Below are 15,105 nucleotides of genomic sequence, written 5' to 3'. Positions count from 1 at the left end.
CGATTTTAAAATGAATGTTTTAAAGGTGATCCAATCACACCTGAAAAGATTGGTGGTGACTCCCGTTTTTGTTTTTAAAGTCGATTCTCATTTTCCAAAACTCGATTTAAAAAATGATTTCGACATCAACTACAACTTCATTTAACAATAAATATTACTATGTGAGTTGATGTGTTTGATTTCTTTTATAGAGTAATAAATAATATTTTGGATATTAGTATTTTTTCATTTTATTTTGATAAATCTAATATATATCATAAATTTCACTATTTCAATTTTATAATTTTAAATAAAATCGCATTTAATTTTCATATAATCTTTCTATAAGTTTATTATTATTTTCACCAATAACATAAGCAGGACACTAGAGGGGTCAAAGAAGAGCATTGTGCTTATAAAATTTCATTGATTAATTGTCTATACTATTTTTGTTGTGTAGACAACAAACAACTAATTTTGTTCTATAATGAACTTCTGGATTTAAATCTATACTAATTCTTTTAAGTGTTTGATTAATTTTATACGAGAGTTAAGCTGATCAGTCTTTCATTATAATTTCATAGTTGTTTTATTTTGCCGGTCTTTGTTTACTTAGAAGGGTTGGAAACATTATGAGGACAGTGTTTACTATTTTTCAAGAAAAGGAAAATTAAAGGTTACATATAACATCACATAACCTATGATGATCTCATATTATAATTTGTTAATATTTGGTTATTCTGGATTTTTCTAATTATTTATTTCTCAATTAATTATTCTTCAAGTTATAATAAAAATTATTCCTTTAAATTAAGACCAAAATCTTTAATGTTCTGTTTTGTCAACTGAAAAATTATATATTGCAAAAAATAAGTATTGAATTTAAGTTATAAAACATATTTGCACAATTTAAAATTATTTATTAAATATATTTATATTATTTGATAAAGAATAATATAATATTAATTTTAATAATTTTTTTCAACCAACAATGTCTAAATCTAACTCATATATACAATTTCCTTTTAGGGAGAACTTATATATACATTAGTATATATTTTGTATATTTTGTTCAAGGGTTTATAAATAACCTAATTTCAGTTAACCATAAAATATAATGGCATTTTATTAAAAACATTAACACCTTATTAAAATATCTTACAAATAAATTCAATTAATCAATTTTTATTTGTAAAACATATATTTGAAGTAACTTAAATATAAATCATATGTTTATGTAGACAGTGTACACATCAAATTTCGACTAAATAAAAATAATTTTGTAGGCAAAAATAAAATAAAAGACTGCTGAATTTCATGCTTTACGAGTACAATGCTTGCTTCCTATACACTTTTATGAATAATTATTATTTAAGCTTTTTTTATACTAGGGTAAAGATGAAATTAACATGATTTAAATTCACATTAAATGAGTGTTTAATAAAAGTATTATAAATAAGACAATTTTATACATATATGTGTAGATATATTGCGAGGGAAATCTAATATAGGTATCCTCCTTGGACTTTATTTTCAAATTACCATGGAAATCTGTTACTCTATGTTCATCGCTTCTTTTACGACAATGCTAAGCTTCTCCACCTTAGTTGTTATCATCACTGTTGCTTTGTGTTACCTCTTTAAGCTTCAATGGCAGCGCAATGCCCAAAAACCTAAGCAGCCCGATCTTCCGCTAGGCCCTAAACTTTGGCCTGTTGTGGGAAACCTCCCTGAATTAATCATAAACAAGAAGAAAACTTCGGTGTCTCATTAGATACAGTGTCATGAAAGAAATGAACATCGAAATGGCTTGTATTCGACTAGGAAACGTTTATGTGATTCCCGACACTTGTATTGAAATTAGTTTGCAATTCTTGAGAAAACAGGATGTTAGTTTTGCTTCAAGACCCCTTACCATGGCCACTAATGTCCTCTCAAAAGGGCATTTAACTACTATTTTTTCACCCTTAGGAGATCAGTGGAGAAAAATGAAGAGAGTTATGGTTAGGGAGAAGCTTTCACGGGAAAGACATCGATGGCTTCATGAGAAAAGAGTTGAAGAAGTTGATAATCTCGTGCGTTATGTACTTAACCAATGGAAAAATGGTGATGAAGACGGCCTTATAGACTTAAGACTGGTTGCCCAACACTATTGTTGCAATGTGACGAGGAAGTTGATCTTCAATCGAAGATACTTGGGAGAAGGGAAAGTAGATGGTGGACTTGATTTTGAGGAAGAAGAATACGTCGACGGCATTTTTGCTTATGTCATTCATATTTATTCCTTCTGTATATCCGATTACTTGCCATTTTTGAGAGGCCTCGACCTAGAGGGGTAATGAGAACTATAGAATTGAATCAGAAAAAGTAAAACTGATTGAATCAAATCTCTACATTGCAGTGTACAAAGCATAACATTTATAACACAAAATATTAACAATTAACTAACTATAACTGCAATAACTACTAAGCTCTAACTACTAACTGGTAAATGCCATAATCGTTTCTATTCCTTAACATGCCTCCATTTTCTTGACTTCTGCTAAGTTGTCAAACTTTTGCAATCACTTTAAGACACGATCTGAATTTTATAAAAAAGGGGCTGACAAGGGTTTGGTAAAGACATTTGCAACTTGCTCCTATGCTGGAATATGCCCCACACTCAGCTTTCCAGCTGCAATATTTTCTCGAACAAAGAACAAGTCTAATTCAACATGCTTAAACTTTGAGTGCAACACCGGATTTGTAGATACAACAGTGGCGCCTGAGTTATCACACCATACTGTGGTCTTTCTTGAGGGTGAAACTTGTAGTTCAAACAAAAGAGACTCAGGCCAAACCACCTCTGTAACTGTATGAGCTAGCCCTCTATATTCAGCTTTTGCTATTGACCTGGAGACAATCTGTTGCTTCTTCGATCCCCAGGGTATAGGATTGCCCCCAAGGAACACACAAAATCCTGTAGTAGACCTTTGATAATCAACATCAATTCCCCAATTTGCATCCAAATAGCCAACCAATCCCAGTTCGCAGTTGTAGTAAAGTGAAAACCATAATCCATAGTACTTTGAAGATACCTGAAGATGTGTTTGACAGCCTTGAAATGCTGATCAAGAGGTCGATGCATGAACTGACATACTTTATTCACAGCAAAGGTGATATCAGGTCTGGTGATGACTGTAGCAGCCCAAATCTGCCCGGGCCTTAAAACCAAAAACAAAAAAATAAATAAATGAATGTTTATTTATTGCAGTCCATTTACAATACCATAGCCCACTAACCCGTAGACCCAAATACTTAGAACCCAATTAACCTAAACTACCCACTAACCCATTTACACCCAACCCACAAACAAGTACGGCCCAAATGGCCCAATTTGTTAACAAAGGATGGAAGACCTAGGGTTTTTGGAACCCTAGGCGCCGCAAACGGAAGGTTCTAGAAGTTAAGCGCCGCAACCATCCCAAGCATCACGCCTCTTCGACTCGCGCCGTTCCAGTGGCCCTCTATCAGCGTTGTGACTCCAGCCTTGTACCACGCCGCAATCGGTGCACAAATCAGTGACAGTGCAATCACCGCCGTGATGTTCTCGCTGGTATCTGCAAAATGGAAAGAACGACAGCAGAAAATAGGAGAAAAATATGGAAAGAAATCAAAGATTTCTTTCCCAGATTGTAAATCATTTACAAAGGGCTATAAAAGCCTTTCTTTTTAATTTGTAAAGGATGGTTTTTTTTTTGGGGGGATAGATACACAAAGTCAATAAAAAGAGCACGGTTTTACACAAACTTACGATACCAATAGTCGATCGAAAGTAGAGGTGATTCATTTTATTTTTTCTTTTGTTCTAAATATATACAGATAAAATGCTAAAAGATAATACAAGAAGGTTACCCTTTTTCGCCGTAAAATGAAACGGTTCGTATTCAGACCGCCTTACATGGCGGAGTCAGCGGGGGCGCGTGGGCGCGTGGGCACCTGGAAACGGAGGCTCAACTGAGCCCGAACCTCTCTTTCCCCTCTCATTTCATAGAGAATTTTAAAGTTTTTTTAAACATGGTTTCTAAAATGAATTTTGAAACAAAAATTGACTTTTATAGCACTACGAAAACGATGTCGTTTTGGTTTAACTCAATAAGCATAAAACGGCGTCGTTTCAAGGCTTAGATCCGCGTGTTGACTCGATTACCCGGGGAGGATCCGCGTGTTTTTTGTAGATTGGGATAATTTCCCAATTGGTCCTTCCATGTTTTTTAATATTTACAATTTCATTTTATTTTTATTAAAATTGGGCCCCTATATTTTATTTTTGTTTCAATTTAGTCCTAATGGCCATTATAAAGCCTATCTTGGGACGACGTCGTTTTGGGATTAGGGTTGAATTACCCAATGAGTCCCTCGGTTTTTAGCGTGTGTTTTAATTAGGCCCAGTTTTGTTTTATTATTTTGCATTTAACCCCAGATTCTTTAATTAAATTCAATTTTAATCCTTTTTATATATTTAATTTATTTTAAATACCTTATATATTATTTATTTTTTATTATAAAATAGTACATATTATTTTATCCATTATATTATTTTTATTATTATATTTTATTTATATATTTTATTACATATCATATTTTATAATATATATTATTCCTTATAGTATTTTCCTTTTATTATATATTATTTCACTATCTATTATTTATTGGTATATAAAATTAACAATTGCAAATATTTATAAAATAATACATATATTTTTATTATATTTTTAATGTTTAGTATTTTAAAATTTACTACAAATAACATATTATTTTTAAAAGTATATTAAGTTATTATATTATGTAATGTATTTTATATATGTATATATTAATCATCTCTAAAAACTCACCTTCATCATTTATACTTTGTTTTAAATATTTTATTAAATACTTCACCTATTTTTTAATTTTTTTTGTATTTATTTTTTTATCTTTATTTTTGATTTGTATGTTCGTAATTTGGTATCTTATTGTATTTACTTAATATTATTTTAAAATGGTAACAATATCTCACCACCTATTTATTATTTTTATATTTATTGCTTACCACATTTGCATAAAATTGATTACTTATGTTGTTTTAAGTTATATTTTTATAGAATATTGTTATACATTATGAAATTTATATATTGCTAGATTCATTGCCTTCTATGTTATATTTTGTCTGAAATATTATTATGTATGTATTATGTAATCTATATTGTTATTTTCATTATATTCTATGATTATAACAGTATAAAAGATAACGTATATTATGTAATTTATGCCATTATTCATCATCTTTTATATTATATTTGCATGAAATGTTAAAATAGGTATTATGTAGGTTAATTTATTTAATATTGATCCTTTGTAATATGATGCATCATCACTTTAAAGAACTTTTGTATTTCATTCGATCTGAAAAGATTTTTTTTTAAGGCAATGTTTTTGGTAGTTAGGGATTCGGGAAGTAGTGCCCTAACATGCTGGGTTGCAATTTCCTGTTTGTCTAAATGCCTAAAACACCCTTCTAAACAATTTTATAAATTACGAGGTGATTTCAGTTACAAGAGTATTAGCATATTGTGTCCTATCATGCTGGATGTGATATGCGTATTCTTTTGGAACGAAGAAATCTCGATTCTAAAATCGAGCTATTTTAATTTCAAGAGGGATCATATTTTTAAATACTTTCAAAATTCTAGCATCAAAGACAGAAAGTTATTCAATTTGGTACCAATTTTTTAGGCGTTACGAGGGTGCTAACCCTTCCTTGTACATAACCAACTTCCGAACCTATTTTCTCGTAATTTCGTAGACCAAAACGTTTTATAAAGTAATCCAATCACACTTTAAAAGATTGGTGGTGACTCCTGTTTTCGTTTTTTTTAAATAAATAAAAACTCATTTTTTTAAACAGGTTTCGACAATGACCACATACTGCAAAGCTCCCACAATGGTTCTATACTCGGACTCATTCTTAATCGCACAGCCAATATGCTGAGACAAGTTAGAAGAAGTGACCATGGGTGTAGGAGAGCCATTTTTCTGATCCATTCAATCCTTTCTTAGAATATCAAGCACATATTTGCGCTGGCTTAGAAACAATCCGTCAGCAGTGGAAGTTACTTCAATACCAAGGAAGTAACTAAAAGGCCCTAAATCCTTCAAGGAAAGCTAAGTATCCAACGTTGCAACAAATCTATCGATGCTGGCTTGATGATTCCCAGTGACAATTATGTCATCTACATATACTAGAACATACAAAAGCACCCCCTCAGTCTTCTGAACAAAGAAAGAACTATCTGACTTAGCCAAAACAAAGTGTGAAGAGAGCAAAAAATCATATAGTTTGGAGAACCAGGCCCTGGGAGCCTGTTTAAGACCATACAGTACTTTCTTCAACCTGCACACCAACAATCGATCACCATGGTTCTGCTCAAAGCAAGGCGGTTGAACCATATAAATCTCCTCAGACAAGTCACCATTGAGGAATGCATTGTTGATGTCTACTTGCCTTAGCTGACAGCCAAACTTGATAGCCAATGTCAAAACAAACAACTCTTGTTGGCTTTACAACTGGACTAAAAGTGTCTTGAAATTCAATCCCAGCCTCCTAAAGATAACCCTTAACTACCAGGCGACCCTTGTAGCGAGCAATGGTGCCATCTGAACGATGTTTGAGTTTGAACACCCACTTACATCCCACAACTCTTCAATTTGTAGGTAAAAGAACCAAATCCCAAATGTTGTTTTTTAGCAGATCATCATACTCTTGCTGAGCTGCTAGTATCCACTCTTTGCTAGCAAAGGCTTATTCAATTATGGCAAGCTCAGTCTCGCTTAGCTCAGTAGAGAAAACCTTGGGCTTAAAAATGCCACTTTTGGACCTGGTTTGCATAGGATGAAAATTGACAGGTAAGCTTGAGGAAGGATTATGACTCAAAGGCACTAAAGGAATTACAACAAGAGGAGAAAGAGTGGAAGGATGAGTAGAATGACTACTGGAAGTTGCATTCCCTGGTGAGAGCCTAGCATCTGGCCTTAATCTGAAACTAGTAGACTCCAAGGGAAGAGGACCAGAAGGTGAAATAGTAGACCCTGACACAATTCCTGAAACTTGCAGGGCTGAGGTGACAGACACATTTAGAGCACCAAATTGAGGCTGATCCACATAAGACACCACAACTGGAACAGAAGACTGTTGATGCTGGAACCTAGGCTTAGTGTAATAAGTGACAGAATCACCACTTGAGCCAGCAGAACTGACAAAAGGAAAGCGGGCTTCATCAAACACCACATGCCTATAGATAAAGATCCTACTAAGGCATCAAGACATTTGTATCCTTTGTAAATAGGACTGTAGCCAAGAAATACACAAGGCCTGTAATGATATTGGAGTTTATGAGTACTAAAAGGTCTGAGATAAGGATAGCACCTACAACCAAACACTTTTAGATGCATGTAGATAGACATAGTCTGATGCACCACCTCATAGGGTGATCTGCCAGTGAGAACTGAAGTGGAAAGTCTGTTGATAAGATACACAGCACTGATGAAAGCATGAGCTCAAAAAGGCATAGACATATTAGCCTGATCCAACAAAGTCAGACCAGTGTCAACTAAATGCATATGTTTCCTCTCCACCAATCCATTTTGTTCGAAGGTATGAGGACAAGAGAGTCGACGATGAATCCCCAATTGAGATAGGACATTTTGAAAAGAACGAAACTCTCCACCCCAATCAGTTTGAAGAACCTTTATTTTGTAGCCAAATTGAACTTCAACAAATTTTTGTAGATGAATAAATTTGCCTAATGCCTCAGATTTGAGTTTCATAAGATACAGCCAAGTGCACCTAAAATAAGCATCAACAAAGGAAATATAATAAAAGTGACTTCAGATGCCACAGCAGCAGGACCCCATAAATCAGACACAATGAGTTCAAAAGGAGCTGTAAAAATAGTAGTTGAAGGAGAAAATGGAAGCTTATGGAGCTTTCCAAGTTAAAATACTGAACAAACCTTATTCAACCTACAATACTTTGAAACAATATTACACTTTTAAAGAACTGTCATAAGATTTTTATTACAAGGATGAACAAGGCATTTGTGCCACAAATCAATGATCAAACTACTAGAAATAGGAGACCTCAGATGAGTGGTATGAGCAGTAGCTAAATAATTAGAAGCAGTGCTGAAACTCTGAGTGCTTGACAGATCGAACTGGTATAAGCTATCATGAATGCAGCCCACCAACAAGATGGTCCCTGTCTTGATATCCTTCACAAAGCAATGGAAAGGATGAAATTCAAAGTAAACTTGATTATCATTAGCAAATTGAGCAACAAACATTAAGTTTTTGTAGATTTGTGGAACATGAAACACATTTTTCAAATGAAAAACTCTATTTGAACTCGCAAAAGAGGAGGAGACAATGTGAGCCACTGGTACAAACACACCCTTTCCTATGAAAGCCTGTTGTTACCTATATATTGTGTTGCCTCCTACAGATTATCCAAGTCATTAGTAACATGATTGGGCACTCCTGAGTCTGGATACTAGACCTTTTTGTTTAGAGAGCCTGTAGGAAACTATCCTTTGGTGGAGGCAGCATTAACTTACAAACCACGATGTTGCACAATGTTTCTTTGGGAAAAACAATGAGATCCTTCACATGGTGAACTTGAAGAATCTTGAAACTAATAACAATGTACTTGCATTGTCTGATTAGACACACCTTCAAAGGATTCATCAAATTGGTAGTAACACTTCTAGACTGTGTAACCAATTCGACCACACAACTGGCATTGAGGTTTGTTATGAGAAAACCTCCTCCTCAGCCTCTGCCTCGAAATGCCCTAGAACCACTGCCCTTGTACGGTGGTCTAGAGCTTCGTTAAACTACCCAGCAGTTCTATCATCAGAACTACTTTGCTGAACAACATTAACCTACAAGGGCATACTCGGAACAAAGCCTTGTTGTCGAGTTTCACAGTCAGTAAGCATCTCAGGAAGAAGATCAAGAAAAACACTCATTTCTAAAGCCACAACACAAATTGACTCATATTCCATTGACAAACCAGCAAGAATGATGCTAATCTGTTCATGCTTAGAAATAGGATTACCTGCAGCCATCAAGCTATCACAAAAACCTTTGATCTTGGCCAAGTACTATTTAATGGTTAGTTGTCCTTTCTTTTGGGAATACAAAGAATTCCTTAGAGTGGAAACCGTCATAGTGGATTTGGTAGCAAACCATTGAACAACTGTGTTCCATACATCAAAGCTCGATTGAGCACCAGTAAGATGCACCAAGATATCATCACAGATAGTGGATAATAATCATAAAGCTAACAACTTATCTTGTTGCTTACGAAACAAGAAGTCAGCGTTAGCAACAAGATTGCCATCTCTGTCCACAATAGATTGTGGAGGAACACTAATAGTTCCAAGAACAAAATCATGCAGCCCATACCCCTCAAGAATTAACAAAACCTATTGTTTCCATAAAAGAAAGTTGTGCTCACCTAGTTTCACCGTTTTATGTTTGGGAAATTGTTGAATTTTTCTCAAAGAATCACAACTAGGATCGGGAGGGGAGCCATCTATAGGTGTAGCCGTGTTAATTGAGTGACGGTTGTCATCATCATTACTAGAAATGCTTTTGTCGCCATGGTAGAAGCAAAAGAAGAAACACAGAAGAGACTAAAAATAAATTTTAAGGCTCAGATACCATAATGAGAACTATAAAATTGAATCAGAAGAAGTAAAATTGATTGAATCAAATCTCTACATTGTAGAATACAAAGCATAGCATTTATAACACAAAGTATTAAGAATTAACTAACTATAACCGTAATAACTACTAAGCTCTAACTACTAACTGCTAACTGCCATAACCGTTTCTATTCCTTAATAAGGGGCATGAGAAAATTGTGGAGGACGCAACTAGTGTTCTAGAGAAATATAACAATCCCATTATTGAAGACAGGATTCAACAATGGAGAGATGGCAAGAAACATGAACCTCAAGACTTGCTTGATGTTTTCGTTTCTTTGACTGACGATGATGATGCCCCACTACTGTCAGTGGATAAGATCAAAGCTCAAGTTAATGTACGTCTTTCCTGTTGCGGAATGACGATAGATGCATTGGGGAACTCAATTTGCACAATTGGGAGCTCATCAAGATTATGAGCTCTACAAAACTGCGAGTTCATCAAGACTCATCAAAGGTGCGAACTTTACAATATTGTAAGCTCACCAAAAACTATGAGCTCTCCAAATTTGCGAGCTCTTTAATAGTGAGATCTCACTAAATCTGCGAGATCACTAAAGGTGCGAGCTCTGTCAGGGTAACCCAAACCTGTGAGCTCCTTATTTTGCAAGTTGCCAACTTACAGTGAAACAGTAATAATTATTTATAAAATATTTTTAGTTGTTGGTTAGAATAAAATTAACCAATGAAAAAATAAGTTGAATTAATCAAGTTTCAAAATTTGTCAAGTTTTAATATTTTTTATTATTTTTAGCTTATTTAAATATAGATCTTCATGTAAACTGATTTAAGACAATAAAAATTAAAATTTAGAATCCATATACTTCTATGTTCTATTACTTTCTATCTCAATACATTCCTTCATCATCCAACATTTCCTTTTCTCTAATTGTTTTGAACAAAATATAAGCCACCATCATGTTAAACTTTATTAAAAATGGATTACTAAGACATGAAAATAACATAAATATGATATAATATACACGTGTTATCATATAAAATCACCCCTATATATTGATAATCCAAAAATGATAAAAAAGGCTAAAGAAGAATTAGATAATGTGGGTGGAAAAGATAGGTTAGTACAAGAATCTGATTTCCCACAACTCAACTATATTAAGGCATGCGCCAGAGAAACCTTTAGACTCCATCCCATTGTACCATTTAGCCCTCCTCATGTGCCCGTGACTGATACAAAAGTGGGCAACTACTTCATCCCTAAGGGTAACCATGTGATAGTTAGGGCTTTTTAATTATTTTGACTTGAAAAACACTTTTTTTTTAAGAAAAGATTTGCTAAATAAGTTGTATTTTACTGAAATTTTTATTTTTTAAAAGTATTTTTGAAAAGCATTCTTGAAAAAGAGAAGCTAAAATTTTTAACTTTCCTCCTCAAATACACTTTTGGTACTTAATTATTTTTTCTTTGTTCCAACAACACAATACTTTTGTTTTTTTTCTTGGTGCTTAATTACAAATGTGTTAAAATCATTAATTAAAAATAAAAAATATTTTTTAAATAATGCAATTGTGTTAATATCTAATTACAAATATTTAATGGTTTTTTTAAATATTTAAAATATAGTTTATATATTCTAATTAAATTTATATTTCATATATTAAAATGTTAAAAAAGTTATAATAAATTATTTTATATTCTTACTAAAATATAATAATATTAATTAATTTGAACATTATTTAAATGCATATTTGTTACTTGATAATACAATGTCTAAAATGGACATTTTATTTCTCAAAACCACTTTTTGACAACAATGCTAAACACTTCAATCTTAAACCAAACTTTTCAAAAGCACTTTTCTACGACACTTTTTTTTACTTTTCAAAAACATTGCTAAACTAACCTTTAGTCAAGTTGGGCTTGATTGAAACCCTAAAGTTTAGGACGAGCCATGCAAGTTCAAGTCTGAACGTTACTTCTAGGATTGTAACAAAGGCGAAGTGGTGCTTGCAGAGCCAGATTTGTGGTTGTTTACATTCAATAGAGGAACGATAGGGTGCCCCGGAGTGTTGCTTGGAAGCTCGATGACTATCATGATATTTACGAGGCTATTGCAAGGATTCAATTGGAGCATCCTGACTAACTTGGAAACCATTAATCTATGTCAAGGAAGGGGAGTTCCCTTTCTAGCTAAACCACTGCTTGCTGTTCCAGAGCCACAATTGCCACCCCATGTCTACTGTTTTTGGACTGAAAGTGAAATACAACGATTAACTCCTTGACGAAGATGGGGGTTGACAAGGGACACCTGCTAGTGGCTTGGTTCTAATGGAGTTATTTTTATCCATAATATGCATTTCCTGTTGTAGCTTATTTCGGTGTTGGTATGGGATGACTCACTTACACACCTTCTTATGTATTGTTTTCTCATTAATAAAAATGGGTAAACTATACTGAAAGTCATTAAGATATTAATAAGTAGAAGTTTTGGTAATTGGTTCTAAAACATTTAAAATAATCACTAAACTAATTGAAAGATTCAAGTCACAGAGTTGTTAAAATCATTTTTGTATGACCTTCTCTGTTCACGCTTGCATCAATTGAAAGCTCTTTTTCTCCTTCACTTCTACAATTCAATTTTTTTTCATGAAATAGCTTTAACGTCATGAATTTGCAAATCAAAATCCAAACAACTTTCTTTTCTAATTCCCAAAACTGATCATAGATTGATATGGATCTAAAGTATGTTCTTCTACTCATTGATAGGTACTGATCCATTGTACCAATCGTCATTTGGAGATTGCTAGTAGGACTTTTTTTTTTAAATAACCAAGTGACTTAAATAAATACTTCCGAATAGTTACGTGACTTAAATAAAAACTTTCAAATAGTTGAGTGATCATTTTATAACTTTTTGAAATTGAGTGACTAAAATATAAACATACTAATAGTTTAGGTGTAGCTTACATAATAATATGCCCAATTTACATGTTTATTGGGCTTAATTTTGAAAAATTCACTATAACAAAATAGGTTTTGTCAAAACCATTTTTTAAAGGGGTTTGGAAAAACGGGATTGACTTTAAGAAAGATGAAAATGGGAGTTGCCACCAACCTTTTTAGGTGTGATTGGATCACCATTATAAAACATTTTGGTCTACGAAATGCAAGAAAACATGTTCGGGAGTCGGCTACGCACAAGGAAGGATTAGCACCCTCGTAACGCCCAAAATTGGTACCGAATTGATTATTTATTGTCCTAATATTGAAAATTTGAAAAGATTTTAAAACTTGAACAATTTAAAGTTGAAACTTGAGATTCCTTTGTTCCGAAAGTATACAAACATCACATCCAGCATGTTAGGACACGATGTTTTAAATCCTCGTAACTAAAATTATCTCATGATTTTGAAAATTTATTAAAAGGATACTTGGTTATTTAGTCAAACGAAAAAATCGCAACCCAGCATGTTAGGGCACTATTTTCCGAATTTCTAAATACCAAACATTGCCTTATTTAAGAAAAAACTTTTTCAATTAAATGAAATATATTTTAAAACAATGAATAATATAGAATTTAATAAAAAATAATTTGATATAATACTAAAATTATTAAAAATAAAATATAAAAGAGAATTAAAAAAATCAAGGAGATAGGGATTAAATAAAAAAAGGTTGAACACGAAGATGAACAAAGAATAAATAAGAACAAACCGTAGAAAATAAGAACGCAAGGGGGAGAGAAATTTAAGTGAATGCTCTCAAGAATTCTTATTGCTTCCCAAAACTCAAGTGAAGTCAAGTTGTTTTACAATGAGGGGAGAGGCCTCTATTTATAGTTGAGCCTCCCCAAATCCAACAGTACAGATCAATTACATCAACGGTTAAGATTAAAATGTATCTACAAATTAAATCTCTAAGATTACAAAATCATATCTTCTAAGATTGCATATCACTTCTAAGATTGCAATCATATCTAAGATTGTATCATATCTAAGATTGCATATCATATCTAAGATTGCAATCATATCTAAGATTGTATCATATCTAAGATTGCATATCATTGAAGATTATATTTCCATATGAGTCAAGCTTGTAGATGGACCTTAAATCTTTTCAAGTAATGGGCCATTCCGATCGGGCCAAATTATATTTGTAATTTGGGACTGAACTTGGACTTCTTTTTTTTTGGGTTTATTATATTTTTGTTTTTGGACTTATTTCTGGGCCCGGGCAAAATTGAGTGTCTACAGTTGCCCCTCTTTGCTCATTACTGTGTAACAGGAATAGAACAAAGACTATAAAAGGACCAATTTTGCCCGGGATCGCCGAGTCTTGAGTTCTTGATCCTTGATCTTCTTTAAATGGCCTCTTGACGGCTTCAATCTGCTTCCCTGCAACTCAGGAAGGCGATATCTGCTATCTTTGATCTGCTCACCGTCTAATACAGAGACGCCAAATCTGTTATCTTCGATCTGCTCCCCGTCTAATACAGAGACGCCAAATCTGCTTCTTCAATCTGCTCCCCGTCTAATACATAGATGCCAAATTTTTTATCTCTGATTTGCTCCCCGTCTAATACAGAGATGCCAAATCTGTCATCTTGGATCTGCTTCGATGTAAACACATGAAGGTCAGATCTGCTATGTCTTCGATCTGCTCCCCGTCTAATACAGAGATGCCAAATCATCTTGGATCTGCTTCAATATGTCTTTGATCTGCTCCCCGTCTAATACAGAGATGCCAAATCATCTTGGATCTGCTTCAATGAAGGTCAGATTTGCTGTGTCTTCGATCTGCTCCCCGTCTAATAAAGAGATGCCAAATCACCTTGGATCTACTTCAATGAAGGTCAGATCTACTATGTCTTCGATCTGCTCTCTGTCGAATATGGAGATGCCAAATCTGTTTCTTCGATTTGTTCTCTGATAGTACAGAGATGCCAAATCATCTTAGATCTGCTTCAGCATAAACACGTGAAAGCCAAATCTGCTATGTCTTTGATTTGCTCCTTGTAAACGCAAGGATGCAAATCATCTTGGATCTACTTCGATGTGAAAACATCCAAAGGTTAGATCTGCTATGTCTTCGATCTGCTATCCGTCAAATATGGAGATGCCAAATCTGTTATCTTTGATCTGCTCTCTGACAATACAGAAACGCCAAATCATCTTAGATTTGCTTCAACGTAAGCACGTGAAAGCCAAATCAGCTATGTCTTCGATCTACTCCCTTCCAATACAGAGACGCCAAATCATCTTAGATTTGCTTCAACGTAAACACGTGAAAACCAAATCAGCTATGTCCTCGATCTGCTCCCTGCCAATACAGAGATGCCAAATCATCTTAGATTTGCTTCAACGTAAACAAGTGAAAGCC

At 33.8% G+C, this 15,105-nt stretch overlaps 1 pseudogene; it reads left to right on the top strand.

Annotated features, from left to right (window-relative positions):
• The first annotated feature begins 1,564 nt into the window (after positions 1-1,564).
• LOC108451189 (isoleucine N-monooxygenase 2-like) lies at positions 1,565-10,183 on the top strand (annotated as a pseudogene).
• The last annotated feature ends 4,922 nt before the right edge of the window (positions 10,184-15,105 follow it).

This window comes from Gossypium arboreum, chromosome 7, assembly GCF_025698485.1.
Source record: "Gossypium arboreum isolate Shixiya-1 chromosome 7, ASM2569848v2, whole genome shotgun sequence".
NCBI classification, from domain to species: domain Eukaryota; kingdom Viridiplantae; phylum Streptophyta; class Magnoliopsida; order Malvales; family Malvaceae; genus Gossypium; species Gossypium arboreum.
This window is presented reverse-complemented; position numbering and strand designations above follow the sequence as displayed.